Below are 14,718 nucleotides of genomic sequence, written 5' to 3'. Positions count from 1 at the left end.
GTCCAATTTGAGTTGTATGAGTCCAATCTTCTAATTATCTATAAAATATACTAGGGAGCATCAAATTTTAATAAATAAGTAATTAAATAGAGTTGTGTGCCTCTAGTGACTTTATTCAAGTATTCATCACTCTTTGGCTGAAGAGGCTTGTAGCTGAAATGGAGGTGGAGCAAAGCAAGGTTATACTATACAATGACAGTCAGAGTGCTCTCAGCTAGCACAGAACTTAGTCTATCATGCACGTACAAAACATATAGACGTAAGGTACCACAGGATTAGGGAGTTGTGGAAGAAGTGAAGTAGAGCTGGCAAAGGTCTATATGAAGGAGAACCATTCGGATGCACTCATGAAGATACTTCTCTGATACAGCTTTCAGATGTATGTGGTGTTGGATTCTGGTGACGTAGCAGAATATAAATTTTAAAAATTTTTATATGCATTCAATAATTGAAAATAAGTTTAACATTTAAACTAGACTACTGGAACATAAAAGCCCTAGAAACATCTTGATGATTGCAATCAAATGACATAAACATGTATAACAAGAGAAGATCATAAGCCATATACCAATATGAAGATCATGAACTGGTAATCTTGATATCTCCACGAGACTCAAAGTTGAAGCCCTCCAACGGTGATCCACATTAAGAAAAAACCGCCTTTTTTCTTGTAGGATCTTCTAGATTTCATCAAATTTGGGGCAAAATAATTTTAAAAAAAAAATTATCCTATATTTATTTCAGATCTAAATCTCTAGATCTAATTTTATTATCTGATATTAATTCTAAAATAAATCTAAAAGCATGAAAAATATGAAATACCTCAAGGGTAATCTGATTACCTCAGGTCGTGTACATAGCATGGCATACATGAGGCTTCCTATTGCCGAAGCATAAGGGATTTTGCTCATGCATTCAATCTCCTCAGGTGTGCTAGGGCACATCTTCTTGGAGAGATGAATGCCATGTCTAAAAGGTACTAAATTCTTTTAGAGTTTTCCATACTAAACCTTTTTAGCACCTCCTCTATGTACATCTTCTGTGAAAGTCCCAGCATCCTATTTGGTCTATCTCTATAGACCTTAATACCCAGTATAAAGGATGCCTCTCCTAGATCTTTTATAGAAAACTCTTTAGACAATCATACTTTGACTGAGGTCAATATGGGAATGTCATTCTCAATTAGGAGGATGTCATCTACGTACAATATGAGGAAGACAACTACGCTCCCACTGACCTTTTTGAACACATATGGTTTTTTCCTCGTTCTTGATGAAACCAAACATTTGATCACATCATTGAAAATGAGTATTCCAGCTTCGAGATGCTTGCTTAAGTCTATAAATGGACCTTTGCAGCTGCAGACCTTGATCATCATCACTGGATGTGAAAACTAAGTGACTGTTCCATATAGATATCTTCCTCAAGATGTCCATTTAAGAACGCCATTTTCTTGTCCATCTGCCATATTTCATAATCGAAATAGGTTGCAACAGCAAGCAATGTGCGGATGGATTTAGCATGGCTACGGACGAGAAGTATCCTGATAGTCAATACCTTCGCACTGACTATAACCTTTCGCTACGAGCCTAGCCTTGGAATGTCTCTATATTTCCATCTGTACCTATCTTTCTCTTGAAGATCCATTTACACCCAATAGATACAATACCTTCAGGTGGATCTACCAAAGTCCAGACTTGGTTTGAGTACATCGAGTCAATTTCTGATCTCATTGCCTCTAACCATTTCTCGGAGTCAATATCTGATATCGCCTCGTCATAGTTTTTGGGATCATCACCATGAGCCCCATTTCTCGTGAGGAACATTTCTTTTATATCCTCTTGTATAGTATCTAAGTACCTTTCAGGAGGACGAAAAACTCTAGTCAATCTATGAGGTGGAAGAGGTTGTATTAGGACTGGTTCTAATTGATTTGGTTCCTCAGGTTCTTTAGCTCGTTGCTCTTGGGAGACATTCTCCTTGAGCTTAATTATTCTTCCGATGCCACCATCTTGAATAAACTATTTTTCAAGAAAAATAGTATTTCGACTCACAATCACATTGTGGTCTTCCAGAATATAGAAATAGTATCCTAATGACTCTTTAGGATATCCTATGAATCGAGCTCTAACAGACCTGAACTCTAACTTGTCCGCTTGCTGTCTCTTAACATGAGCCGGACAACCCCAAATTCTGAGATGATTCAAACTTGATTTCTTACCATGCCATATCTCATATGGTGTGGTAGGAATGGTTTTAAATGGAACCCTATTCAATACATATATTGCTGTCATGAGATAATATCCCCAAGAAATTCAGGGAGGTTTGTGAAGCTCATCATGGAACGGACCATATCTAATAGGGTCCGATTTCTCCATCTGAAACCCCATTGAGTTGTGGCATTCTAGGTGGAGTCCATTGAGAGACTATGCCATTATCCTTAAGATAGTCTAGGAACTCCTGACTAAGGTATTCACCTCCTCGATCTGATCGGAAGAACCTTAATAGACTTTTCTGTTTGTTTTTCTACTTCATGTCTGAATTCTTTGAACCTTTCAAAAGCTTCAGACTTGTGTTTCATTAGAAACACATATCCGTACCTAGACATATCATCGGTAAAGGTAATGAAGTAGACATAGTTACCTCTAGTCGGTACATCAAATGGGCCGCACACATCAGTATGTACTAGGGCAAATAGGTCTGTGGCCCTTTCCCCATGTCCCACAAAAGGGAGCTTGGTCATTTTTCCTTGAAGGTATGATTCACAAATTGGATATGACTCAGAAGTCAACAGACTCAATGGACCTAGCCTTAGGTGCCAAGATACCTATCATTTAGACTATCTCTAGGCCTTTTAATTCCTATGACATTCACATTTTGCTCGATGTTAAATACAGATACATCAATATGTAGCTGATAGAGATCATTAATAAGAAAATCATTTGCAACTTTATTATTTTCATAAAATATGTTACAATGATCCTTATGAAAGCTAATCACATAGCCTTTTTGTGCTAAACATGAAACAAAAATCAAATTCTTGCTTGCTGTAGGCACATAATAACAATCTCTAAGAAATAAATCTAATCCTAACAGTAATCGCAGAGGGTAGGTTTTCATGGCCACAGCAGCAACTGTTATCCATTTTCGATGCGTAGGATCATCTTCCCATCCCTCAGCATCCTGCTCTCTTCAAGACCCTGCATAGAAGTGCACGAATGAGCACTAGAACCAGAGTCAAGCACCCAACTGGATGCAGAAGAAATTGTAAAATTAGATTCTAAAATGAGCATACCTTTAGAAGGACCATCCTTCTTGTTCTTTAGGATGGCTAGGTACTAAGAATAGTTCCGCTTCCAATGGCCGTCTGATTGGCAGTGAAAATATTTTTTCTTTTTAGCATCCTTCTTCTTCAGTTGTCTTCTTCCTCTTCCCATCCACATTCTACTTCTTCGCAGACTTTTTTTTCTTTCCAAAAGACTTTCTCTTGGAAGAAGTCTACTCCACAGTAAGAATTGAGCCTTTTGAACCCTTCATAGAAAGCTCAACCGTAACCAGCATGTTCATTAACTCGATCAAAGTACACTGCATCTTATGCATATGGAAGTTCATGATGAACTGACCATATACATCAGACAAGGATTGAAGGATCACATCAGTCTGAAAATTCTTGTCTAAGATGACACCGAGCTTCTCAAGCTCTTCAAGATCCTGGATCATTGTCAAACAATGATCTTGGACTGACTGCCTATCACGTATTTTAGCCTTAAAAAGTCTTTGATAGACTTGATATTTGGCTGCGCGACTTTGTTCACCAAACAACTCTTGTAAGTGAGCCAATATTTGGTGGGTAGTCAAAATATTCTCATGTTGGTGCTGCAAGTCATCAGACATTGCACCCAACATATAGTACCTTACTTTGTTTTCATCATCCATCCACTTTTCCAAAGATGCTCTCTGTTCAGCAGTCGGACGTGCTGGCATAGTAGGTGGGTCTTGGTCCAAGACATGAGTCAATTTTTTGAAACCTAAAATAATTCTGTAGTTCCTCAACCAGTCCTTAAAATTGAGTCCAGTCAATCTGTAGGTGACTAGTATTTTGGTCAGTGGGTTGGACGTAGACATGCTTCCTGTAGAGAGTCAACAGTTTCTAGTTAGATTTTGTAATCAGAATTAACCAATTTGTTTATAGATTTTATTTTTAAACAAATTAGGCTCTCACTATTTTCTTAGATCTCTACACTCCCTTGGTAGAGATGTGAAAATCTCCATGATTAGTGATTTCTAGTGGGTGGTGCGGTCTCACCGACTGGCTTATCACCTCACCTAATAGTTATTGGTGATGGGTCAACTGATGAGTAGACAACTCTTGTCCAATGATTCTCTAATCATAGTGCACCCAAAATTTGGTCTCTAATTCATGAAGCTCACCGTGCCCAGAATATTGCTCCAATCTTTAGTTAAGTCAAACCCACCATTTGCACGAACTAGATTTCTGATTGGGTCCCTCACCGTGTCCGAAATATTGAGCCCAACCCATCCTCTAATTCATAGCATCCAATGCCTAATGGATATGATTGCATCTTCCCGATGCAACTGAGCCACTATAACCAGTTGAGAACAATCAACCCCGGGAAGGGCCCGCACATCCACAATGGTGGAAGACCTAGACTTAATATTTTTTTAGGAAGATTTGATTTAGGTCTCATTAAACTTGACTTGACATAGTCATAACAATTATGACTAACCTAGTGGCATGGGTTAACTAGAATTGTTAGCCACCTCAAATCAAAATTGGGTCGACACATATGGCCAGATAAGTGAGACCGGTGGAAGGGATATGCCATTAACTCGATAAAAATGCATTCGAGTCGAGTAGCTCCCAATTAAAAATCAGTCGGTCGAATCTGCCTAACTTACCTTAGACACCAAATTGTCGAACCAGAACTAATTGGGTTAGCCTACAATCTAGGCTCTAACCTCTGAGCCAAATTAGGTCTCAACTTGATCGAGTCACATCTAAATATGATTCAACCTTGACCCAGACTTAATCCTATTAGACTGGTCAATTATTAGCTTTCATGATCCCACCTAACCAACTGTTGATTTGGTTTGATCAACCGCTAGACCTAATTGAGCTACCCAAGCTCGAACCCAATTTTATGAAAATTACTTAGATCTGAAATTCTTAATTTTAGATCTAATTTAATTTCATAAGCTTAATTCATTAATTAAGTCTTGGGTTCATAACAAAATATGTAAAATAAATCCTAGGATTTCAGGATTTAGGGTTTTGTAGAAAAGTAAGTTTTGATTTCTGATTAAGGATGAACGCACAGTACCCCTACACGTCATAAGAACACTCCATTGAATGGGAGGAGAGGGCCTTTAAACCCTACTTTATTCTTATGACCAGACGGCCATGAGGAATACTTTAATCAGAAATATAAATTTAACTACAAAACTAGTTAGATCTAAATTTATATATCACAAATACAATTTAAGATCTAATTAATACATGCTTTGCATACATCTCATGTATCACAAATTGATCTAATTAATATGCTTTAAAATTTCATACATCACATGTAACATCTAAAAAATAAAATTTAAATTAAACTATTCAACATAAAATTTATGCTAGACAGTTACTAGAACAATTCTACAACTAGTCTAGGCATGCAACAGATCAATCTTATGTATTATCCAAATTTTATTTTCTATTTTTGATCTGAATGTAACATTTATATCATCAAAAAAATAGAGAACAAATTAGATCTAAATTATATTTTAATCTCATTAAAATATAAACTTACAAGACTATTCATAGATCAAACTATTCCTAATCTAGTCATGCATCTCATGCATGTTAGATCTTCTCAGATTTAATTTTAAATATTTTGATTTCAGATCCTATCACATCTGATGTGACATCTAAAATTTTTTAATATCAAATAAATTAAAATTAAAATTAGATCTCAATTAGATTTGAAACTGAGCCATCAACCTGGCTCTGATACCAGTTGAAGGAAAAACTGCCTTTTTTCTTATAGGATCTTTCAGATTTCATCAAATCTGGGGCAGAATAATTTTTAAAAAAAAATATCCTATATTTATTTCATATCTAAATCTTTAGATCTAATTTTATTATCTGATATTAATTTTAAAAGAAATCTAAAAGTATGAGGAAACATGAAATACCTCAAGGGTAATCTGATTACCCTGTAGATGATCGCAGCAAGCCTGAGGTTCTGATTTAGCCACGCAATCGTCTGGCCTCTACCAGTATCCACTCAGGCAGGACCTAGATCATCTTCTCCTCATGAATTTTTTCTTCAAATATTAGAACTAAATCTGATTAGAAAGATCTTCAAAAATCTTCCTGAAGTTGGAGCAACAGCTTGTCGAAGAACTCCTACAGCCTTCCTGTTCAAGGCATCACCACACCTTGGTCTTGCACCAGATGGATGCCCAACTCCTTGGGCGTGAAGAGGGGAGGGAGGACTTCAGATGGAATGTGGAGAAGAGGAGGGGGGTGGCAGCTTTGATGGGTTTGGCACAATCACTAGAAACCCTAGGCGCAGATAGGGTTTATATAGACCCTATTGCGCTGTGCAGTGCTACATCATTCAACCAATCAAAAAATTCTAATAAATCTGAAAAAAAATTGATTAGTAGAGTGATGTCATCTAATCACATCAAAAAAGAACCCAAGCCTCTCTCCAAGAGTTGGCACCAACATTGCATAAGCATAATCATGTTGGCGTCAAAGAGTCCATGTTGATCAAATCAACTTCCATCCTTATCCACTTGGGGTGCCCTCTTTATCCAATTGGGCTCATGCCATAATTTGATTATGGCACCTAATTTGATACTGATTTGGCATGTGGACACTCTACCCTCCAATGAGCTCTTGCCAAGTGGCCTTCAATTTAAGACCCATATGTCAACTTTTGACTGATATCCTAAAATAAAATTGGCAGGTGACAGGAATTAGCAGATGCTTGTCTTAAATTCATCTTATGAATTAAGACAAGCTTTTTCTGAGCTGGACAAGCTTCATTTAGACTGAGAAAAATCTTCTCAAGGTTCTCTGGATGAGTCAAATCATATTTGGCTCAATCGAGATAGAAAAGATTACACGAGGAGAAAATTAGGCTCAATCGTGTGCTAGCACAATTTCCTTGAACCTAATTGGATCTAATCCAAATCAATTGGGCTAGCCCAATTGATGACATCCAGATCCTAACCCTTGTTAGTGTGACCCAGTTAGGTTCAATTTTGTATGGTAATGAGACATGTCGTGATCTCATCATCGACATCATCGAAACTCCTTTCGATGGACCAGAACTCTTCTGATTCATACAATTAGAATGATCGATCATCAAGATCATTCTAATTGCTCTCAAAATCCACCAGTGACACCTAGCAGTATATGATGACAACCCATCAGAACTGAAGATGAACCTCTCAGTGTAGCTACCTGTGTGATTGAGTTTCTCTATCATGAGTTCTGACTGAATTAGTGTTAAGGTGAACTCGTCAAACCCAACATCAGTCATATAAATCAATCGATCGATCTGAGTCGGATGTGAAACCCTAATGGAAAACTCTTTTCCATTATTTCACTCTGCCATGGCCATGGACTTAAGGACTCGATCTTTCGATCACCATAGGACTACTCCTCTCATCTACTGAGGTTGATAGATCCCATCTTGGTGCGACCTAGTTCCTATAATGAATATGCTACAGCCAATATACACCTTAGGGTTCCGAATGACTAGAAGATCGAGTTATGGTGTAGTCAAACTATAACACACTGAAGGTGAACTGTCAATGCACCTCAGGTCAAAGAACTAGATACACAGTTGCAGCATCGAGCTAGTCATCGACGAGAAGGTAGAGTTCCTTATGACTGCTCGATATGGTCACGCTCAGTACTCTCATTCTCAATGAATACCGTACTCTTACTCGGTGTCTCCACACCATAGACTCAAAATACATCTACCTTAAGGAAGTGATCATACACCAACCTTCCTGGATCAATCACCATCCTCGTGATGATCCTATGGTCAAGAGCTGTTTATGCGTTAGTTATGTAAATTTATGCCTTAAATTTTCAACTCTTGAAAATATAAATTGACATTTCTACTAACTCAAAGGATGTATCACAGACACAATGTACACAATGTGATAGAAAAAATAACCTATTTATTGATTTATAGTCAAAATTATAAATTTACCCTTAGATTTGTACATAAATGTGTCAGTCATTCTGGCATCTAGGGCACACATCTAACACCACACAAGATTGATCAAGGCCCTTTCCAATTCGATATGGTGCTACAGCCTTCTTCACAAGCTTACTGCTGATCATCCTTCACAAGAACGAATTACACCATCACTTGTATGTCTTCGAGACCTCCACTAGGATCACTCTAGGAACCCTTTCCTAAAAGATCATACCACACAAAAATCAAATCGGATTATATGTTCAACCATGAACAATCTGATTTTTGGACAAGCATCACATGCTTTCCATTTTCTTTCTCCCTTTCTTTCCATTTTATCTCTCTTTTCTCTTGTATTTTTCCACTCTTTTCCTTATCTTTATCCTCTCATTTTCACACCTATCTATAGCCCAAATTGGTACATCCAACCTGGGTGTAGTGCCCCCTTTTTATAAGAAAGAAGGGCGACACCATGGGACGCCAACTCTTGGCGTCCCTTATCCATTACATGCCATAAATAAATTTTAGCATGGAAACCAAAGGCTAAGGCATGAAATAAAAAGTGGTTGACTAGCAGAAGGACTCTTTCTCTACTTGAAAAAAATTAATGTGCCATCATATGATGCATGGGATAAGAGAAAATGCATGAAAATAAGAGTCCATGGAATTAAGGACTCTTCCATATTCAATGCACATAAGGAGTGGCGTCCCATTAAATTTGACATTCAAACTCCTTACCAGAGAAGGACTCTTCCTTCTTTTCTATGTCCCACATCCCAAGGCTCCATCCCATGTCACCAAAAACAAAGGGACGTGTGGAAACATGTAAGAAAATTAAGAGAAGTAAAGGAGAAGGACTCTTCTCCAACGCCAAATATAAATGGGCGTGACTTAATTTTGTGCGTGGCTTGGGCATGGAGAAGGTGGATTCTATATGAAATACTTCCATAAAATTTAGATCAGCCATCTAATTAATTATAAGTTCAAATCCAATCACATTAGGTCAAGACAACAAGTCAAGGGTTAGCACAAACATCTTTGCACTAAACCCAATTGGGAACTTGGGTTAATTCATATTCTAGCAATTCAATTAATTCATTAGACTTATAATAAATCCAAATAGATTGGACCAAGACCAAATCTCTATTGTGTGTAACCCGTTGGGTTCCAAATCTAACCAGCAGTGGATCCAGACTCATGTCATAACTCTAATCCGATTAGATTAGGTTAGCTCAAGAGTCCATCAACTAGGACTCTTCCTAATTGATTCTTGAATTAAACTCTTTTAATTCTGACGAGTTCACAAGTCAAGATTGACATCTAGCAACGTATCATGACTATCCAGAAGATTTAAAATTTGATAAAAATATCAAAATTATTCTTTCATGGAGAGTTATCGTATAATTCAATCCTTCGATCACACAACATCCTATAAAGGCCATGGGTATGAAAATATGTCAAACCCAAATACCTATCCATATGTATCTTGATCTAATGATGATGACTCGATTGATGAGCCAGTGAAATCTTTTCTACTATTCATTTCTACTTTAGCAAGAGACTCTCAGAGTCATCATCCTATGAGATCACATAGGATGTTCTCTCCTCCTACAAGGAGTGATCGATTTCTGATTGATCACTCACAACCTCCATGCATACTTCACCATACCTAGAATATCCACACACATCACAAAATAGCATATTAAAGAATAAACTAAAGTAAAGATCCATATACATGAGGTACCATGGTGATCTCAGGTCAAAAGATCACATGCACCACTCCCATTGGAGAATCATCTGTCGACATGCTATAAGGCTCCATCAGATATTTTTCTTGCGGGTCAGTTCTGGGAACTTATTCTCTAATAAGCATCTATATCTTTGTATTAGTGTCACCACACAAGTGATTGTGAGATCAACCACCCTCTCCATCGAGCATACATAGGATGTACAGTCTTATCGGTATCATCGATCTCTGACTCGATAATCCAACAACTGAGAATATTTTAGATTGAGACTATCAATATTTTAGGTCTCACTGGCATGATCTCATTATGATCCTAAAATCATTATCCTAATCTATGGGGTTTATCATAATCTTAAAAATATGATGCAGCAAATGATAAAACACAATACCTCATGAAAAAAATAACTAATGTCATGCAAATGAGTAGGAAAAAATACAGAAAAATCCCTTCGCATCATCCATATGATTGGCTTGTAGGGCGCAATTCTTTCAATCTCCCACTTGCACTAAAGCTAATCATCCTTGTACCTAATGTCCGTACAATCAGGGTGGTGATTACATTACTGCTGTGTAAGGCTTAATGCACTGGTCCATTATGATATTCTTAATATTAACTCATTTTATGATCAAATCATGAATGAGGTGAAAGTGCCTAGGATGTGCATGGGTACCTAGTGAGACCACACCCAACTTAGTAATGAACCTTTTCATCAAGCGACTTTCCTTAGCTATCTTTACTAATAGCAATTAACTGAGTTAAATACAGTTTGCTGTTTGAAACTCTTCAATTTACTACTCCTCTAGTACTTCTCAAGTACTATGAGAATGATTATCACAATTTTCAAAAATCCTATCATGGATCTGCCTAAAATCAATGATTATACATAAGGCATAAATCACATCAGGCTTGGTACATGGGTAAGTAAACTCCTTTACACCCATTTATGTTGAACCCTTTCAACACAAAAACTATGTACCTAAACTGGGATAAGCCTAACATCCACTTACATCTATCACTATAGATGCCAAATATATTGGATGCTACATCCAAGTCTTTTCTATGAAAACCATTGTGACAAGCATATCATTGACCAAACGCAATATCGAGACTAGCTTCCAAATTTGCTGTATGTCATTCACATACATAAGAAGTTAGTGGGTCTCTCACTTACCTTCTCACACATAGAGTTCATCCATATTTGATAAAGTCAAATATTTTGACTATCTCATCAAAAATAGAAGTACCGACTCCTCAGTACCTGCTACAATCCATAAATAGATTTGCCCTCCCACTAGAGACAAACTCTCTAGATAATGTACGGCTATTGTAAGTAAAAATCTAGATTGATATTTCTATTAGCAACCTGTTGGATCATATCCATAGATGCTTCAACCATAGTCCATACTTGGTTGATGTACAGTGAGTTCAATTTGGATATCATGGTTTCAAACCATCTGTCAGAGTTTTTACTCATGATGATTTTCAAATAGGTCAAAAAAATATCATTCTCAATAATGTATGGTGTATTGTCATTCTCAATGACAAATCCATATTTGAGTGGTACATTATGCACTCAGATTGATCTTCGGTGAGGAGGTGTATTTCATGGTTGTGCCTCATCAATGAGCACATCTGGTTGAGGATCAACTTGTAGATACTCCACAGTTTATGATAGGAGAGTTCATAGGTCTTGAATTTCTCAAATTTAACTATCCTCTCACTGTCCCCTTAGAAATTTTTTTTTTCCTAAAAGATGGCACGCCTACTGACAAAATACCTTTTGTCCAGTAGCATGGTAGAAATAGTATCACGTACTACTTTTTTTAGGATAACCTATAAACATATATAAACCTATTTTAGCACAAACTTATGTACATCAACTCTTTTATATAAGCTGGACAACATGCCTCTTGCCTTTTTCATATCTCATATGGAGTGCTAGTAATAGATTTTGTTAGTATTTAATTCAAAATATATGCAGCAATTTCTAAAACATCTTCTCAGAAAGAGACAATAAGATTTATGAAGCATATTAGAGAATCACACCATATCTCATATGGGGTGTTCATCTCTGGGTCAAGATATTATTAGTCTTCGAACATCCACTTATTCAAGATCTAATACCTTGCTAGCCTTTTCTCATGCCAAGTAAATAGATCTTGGTCATTTTATCCATGTGACAAGATTTACAAGTTTTATATGATTCAAAATCATACAGATAAAAATTCTTTTTTGTATTACTTATTTATCTTGACTCACAAAAATAGCCAAGTTGGTAATGCCAGAGATATGTGACTATCACATATTTATTTCTTATTCTTATCAACATGAAGAAACAACATCATTGAGTGATAGAAATATAAGACCATAGCCATAAAATTTATCAGAAGGAGAGTAACTTTTACTCTTTACATTAATTTTAAAATCATGCTACAATAACAAAAGATTTGAAATAATATTTTTAATAAATTTAGGTATATAACAATGGTCTACTAGTTTCTAAATAAGTAGGTTCCTATAGCCTTAGCCTGAATGGACTATCCATCAATATCAAAGGAAAGTAGTCACCTTACTTCAGCTTTATAAGTCGAGCAATACTTTGCATAAGTGAGACCTATATTAGGTATCACATATCCAAAATTTTAAAGCTGAAACACTCAATGATTAAACTAGTTTGTATTACCTACAAACTATTAGTAGATGCAACTTTTACATCCTGCTATTGCTTCACACTTGTAAGATAACTCTTGCAATTAATCTCTATACTCATCATTGTTGTAATGATATTAGATACCCTTAGTGAAGATATTTTTCACCTATCTTTTCCTGGAAGATACTAAAGAAGAAATTTAGGAGAGTTAGTAGGATCTTATCCTAGATTAACTCACCATCCATGATATTGACTTAATCGCATGATTAAGTTAATCAGGATATATTTGACAGTCATATTGTCACCCCGTCATATCTTATATGCGGTTTTTCTTTTTATATAATATCAACTCCAATCAAATCAAATAAGGAGAATAGGAGACTATCTCCTATATGAGAACTATTCTCAGGATTCTCAACCATTTCATGATGTTCGATCAATTTTAAAAATATATCATGCAGTGATAGTGAAGATGCAGATGAATATATAAGAACATAAAAAGATTACTCATGATGACATACATAATTTAGATGAGATTTTTATCTAATGTATCTTCTATTATTTTAACAAATTTCATAGCCCTCAAGTATGAAATCGAAGAAACATATCATCTAGTTTCTTAGTGGGGTTGAAATCTCAATTTCTCATAAAAGATCTTGTGGATAGCACAACAAGCTCCTATAAGTTCAAGGGTAGGTAACTTTTTAGCAATTACATCTCATGCAACTCTCAACATAACTTTTATCTCTAAATATTTATAACCTTATGGAAAGTATAATAAACTATATATTTTAATTAAATCATATCCTTCAATCTTATATGATCATATTTAATAATACTATCCTTGTGGATAGCACAACAAGACAGCACTATCAAATATACCATAAGTATCACTTAGGCAACATCATATCAATCTCTATAGCAAGTCTTGTGGATAGCACAACAAACTTACTATAATTTTTACATACTCTATTGACTAAGTATGAGCTAAATACTATTAGCTTTATTATGCATCTAGATAATATCAAATCAGTCCTCACAGCAAGCCTTGTGGATAGTACAACAAGCCTACTATATTTCTTTACTAATACTGGCTTGGCATGAAGGAGGCATAGGTAGTATTTTTAACACTTTGCCATTATGACTAATATAATTTAAATGAGGTCTTAGATCTTATGCACATCCTAAACATATATTCATGCATCATATGCAATCTAAACTTTAAATCTAACAACCAGCATATAAGAGCATAAAAAGAAAAACTAATGGTTATGGACTTTTGAAAGATCATCTGAGCCACAAGATGATATATGGTTCATACCCTAGGTGCATTATAGATTGAACCATCTCATGGTCAATCTAAATACACCTCCGCTCTTCAAATGTCTGGTAGTCTAATCTTCATCTCCATAAAGTCTACCATGAATGCTTGATCTTATTTGAAAATAGCAAGAAATAATTTTTATCTATTCTCAAATAATTTTTTTCTATAATTTTATATCAACATGTAAAAAATCTTAATCAATAGTTGAAAACATACAAAGAAAGATTCAGCTGATATACAATGCATCAAGGGCACCTAGCCCCTATTGCAACTCTTACAGATGCATTTATATAATCAGCTAATAGGGAAGCATTCATGCATACATCCATCACATGGATGTATCATAGTTCATAACTATACAAATATATTGTATAACAATTATAAAATATAATAACAAACAACTCATATTATTTTCATTGTGATATCATTCATAACATGTCAATAAAAATGTTTAAATTTATGGTCATAGGATCCAATTAAGGTTTTTGATTTGGGTTCAACTCTTGATCAAAGTTTAATTTTAAGTCAATCATTTATCATCCATTTTGAGTTGGATTGACCAATTCTTAGGTTAACCTAATCCAATTAGGTTAGCATAGATTCGGTCAACCATGACTCAAACCCTAATCAAATTAGGTAAATAATTTGATCAACCTAAATTAAACATAACTTCTAATCAAATTAGAACTATGAATTTGATTTAATCTATAATCATTAATTCTAATCACATTAGAACAATAAATTATAGTTAATAAATCTATCGAC

The sequence above is a fragment of the Elaeis guineensis genome, chromosome 4 (assembly GCF_000442705.2).
Source record: "Elaeis guineensis isolate ETL-2024a chromosome 4, EG11, whole genome shotgun sequence".
NCBI lineage: Eukaryota > Viridiplantae > Streptophyta > Magnoliopsida > Arecales > Arecaceae > Elaeis > Elaeis guineensis.
This window is presented reverse-complemented; position numbering follows the sequence as displayed.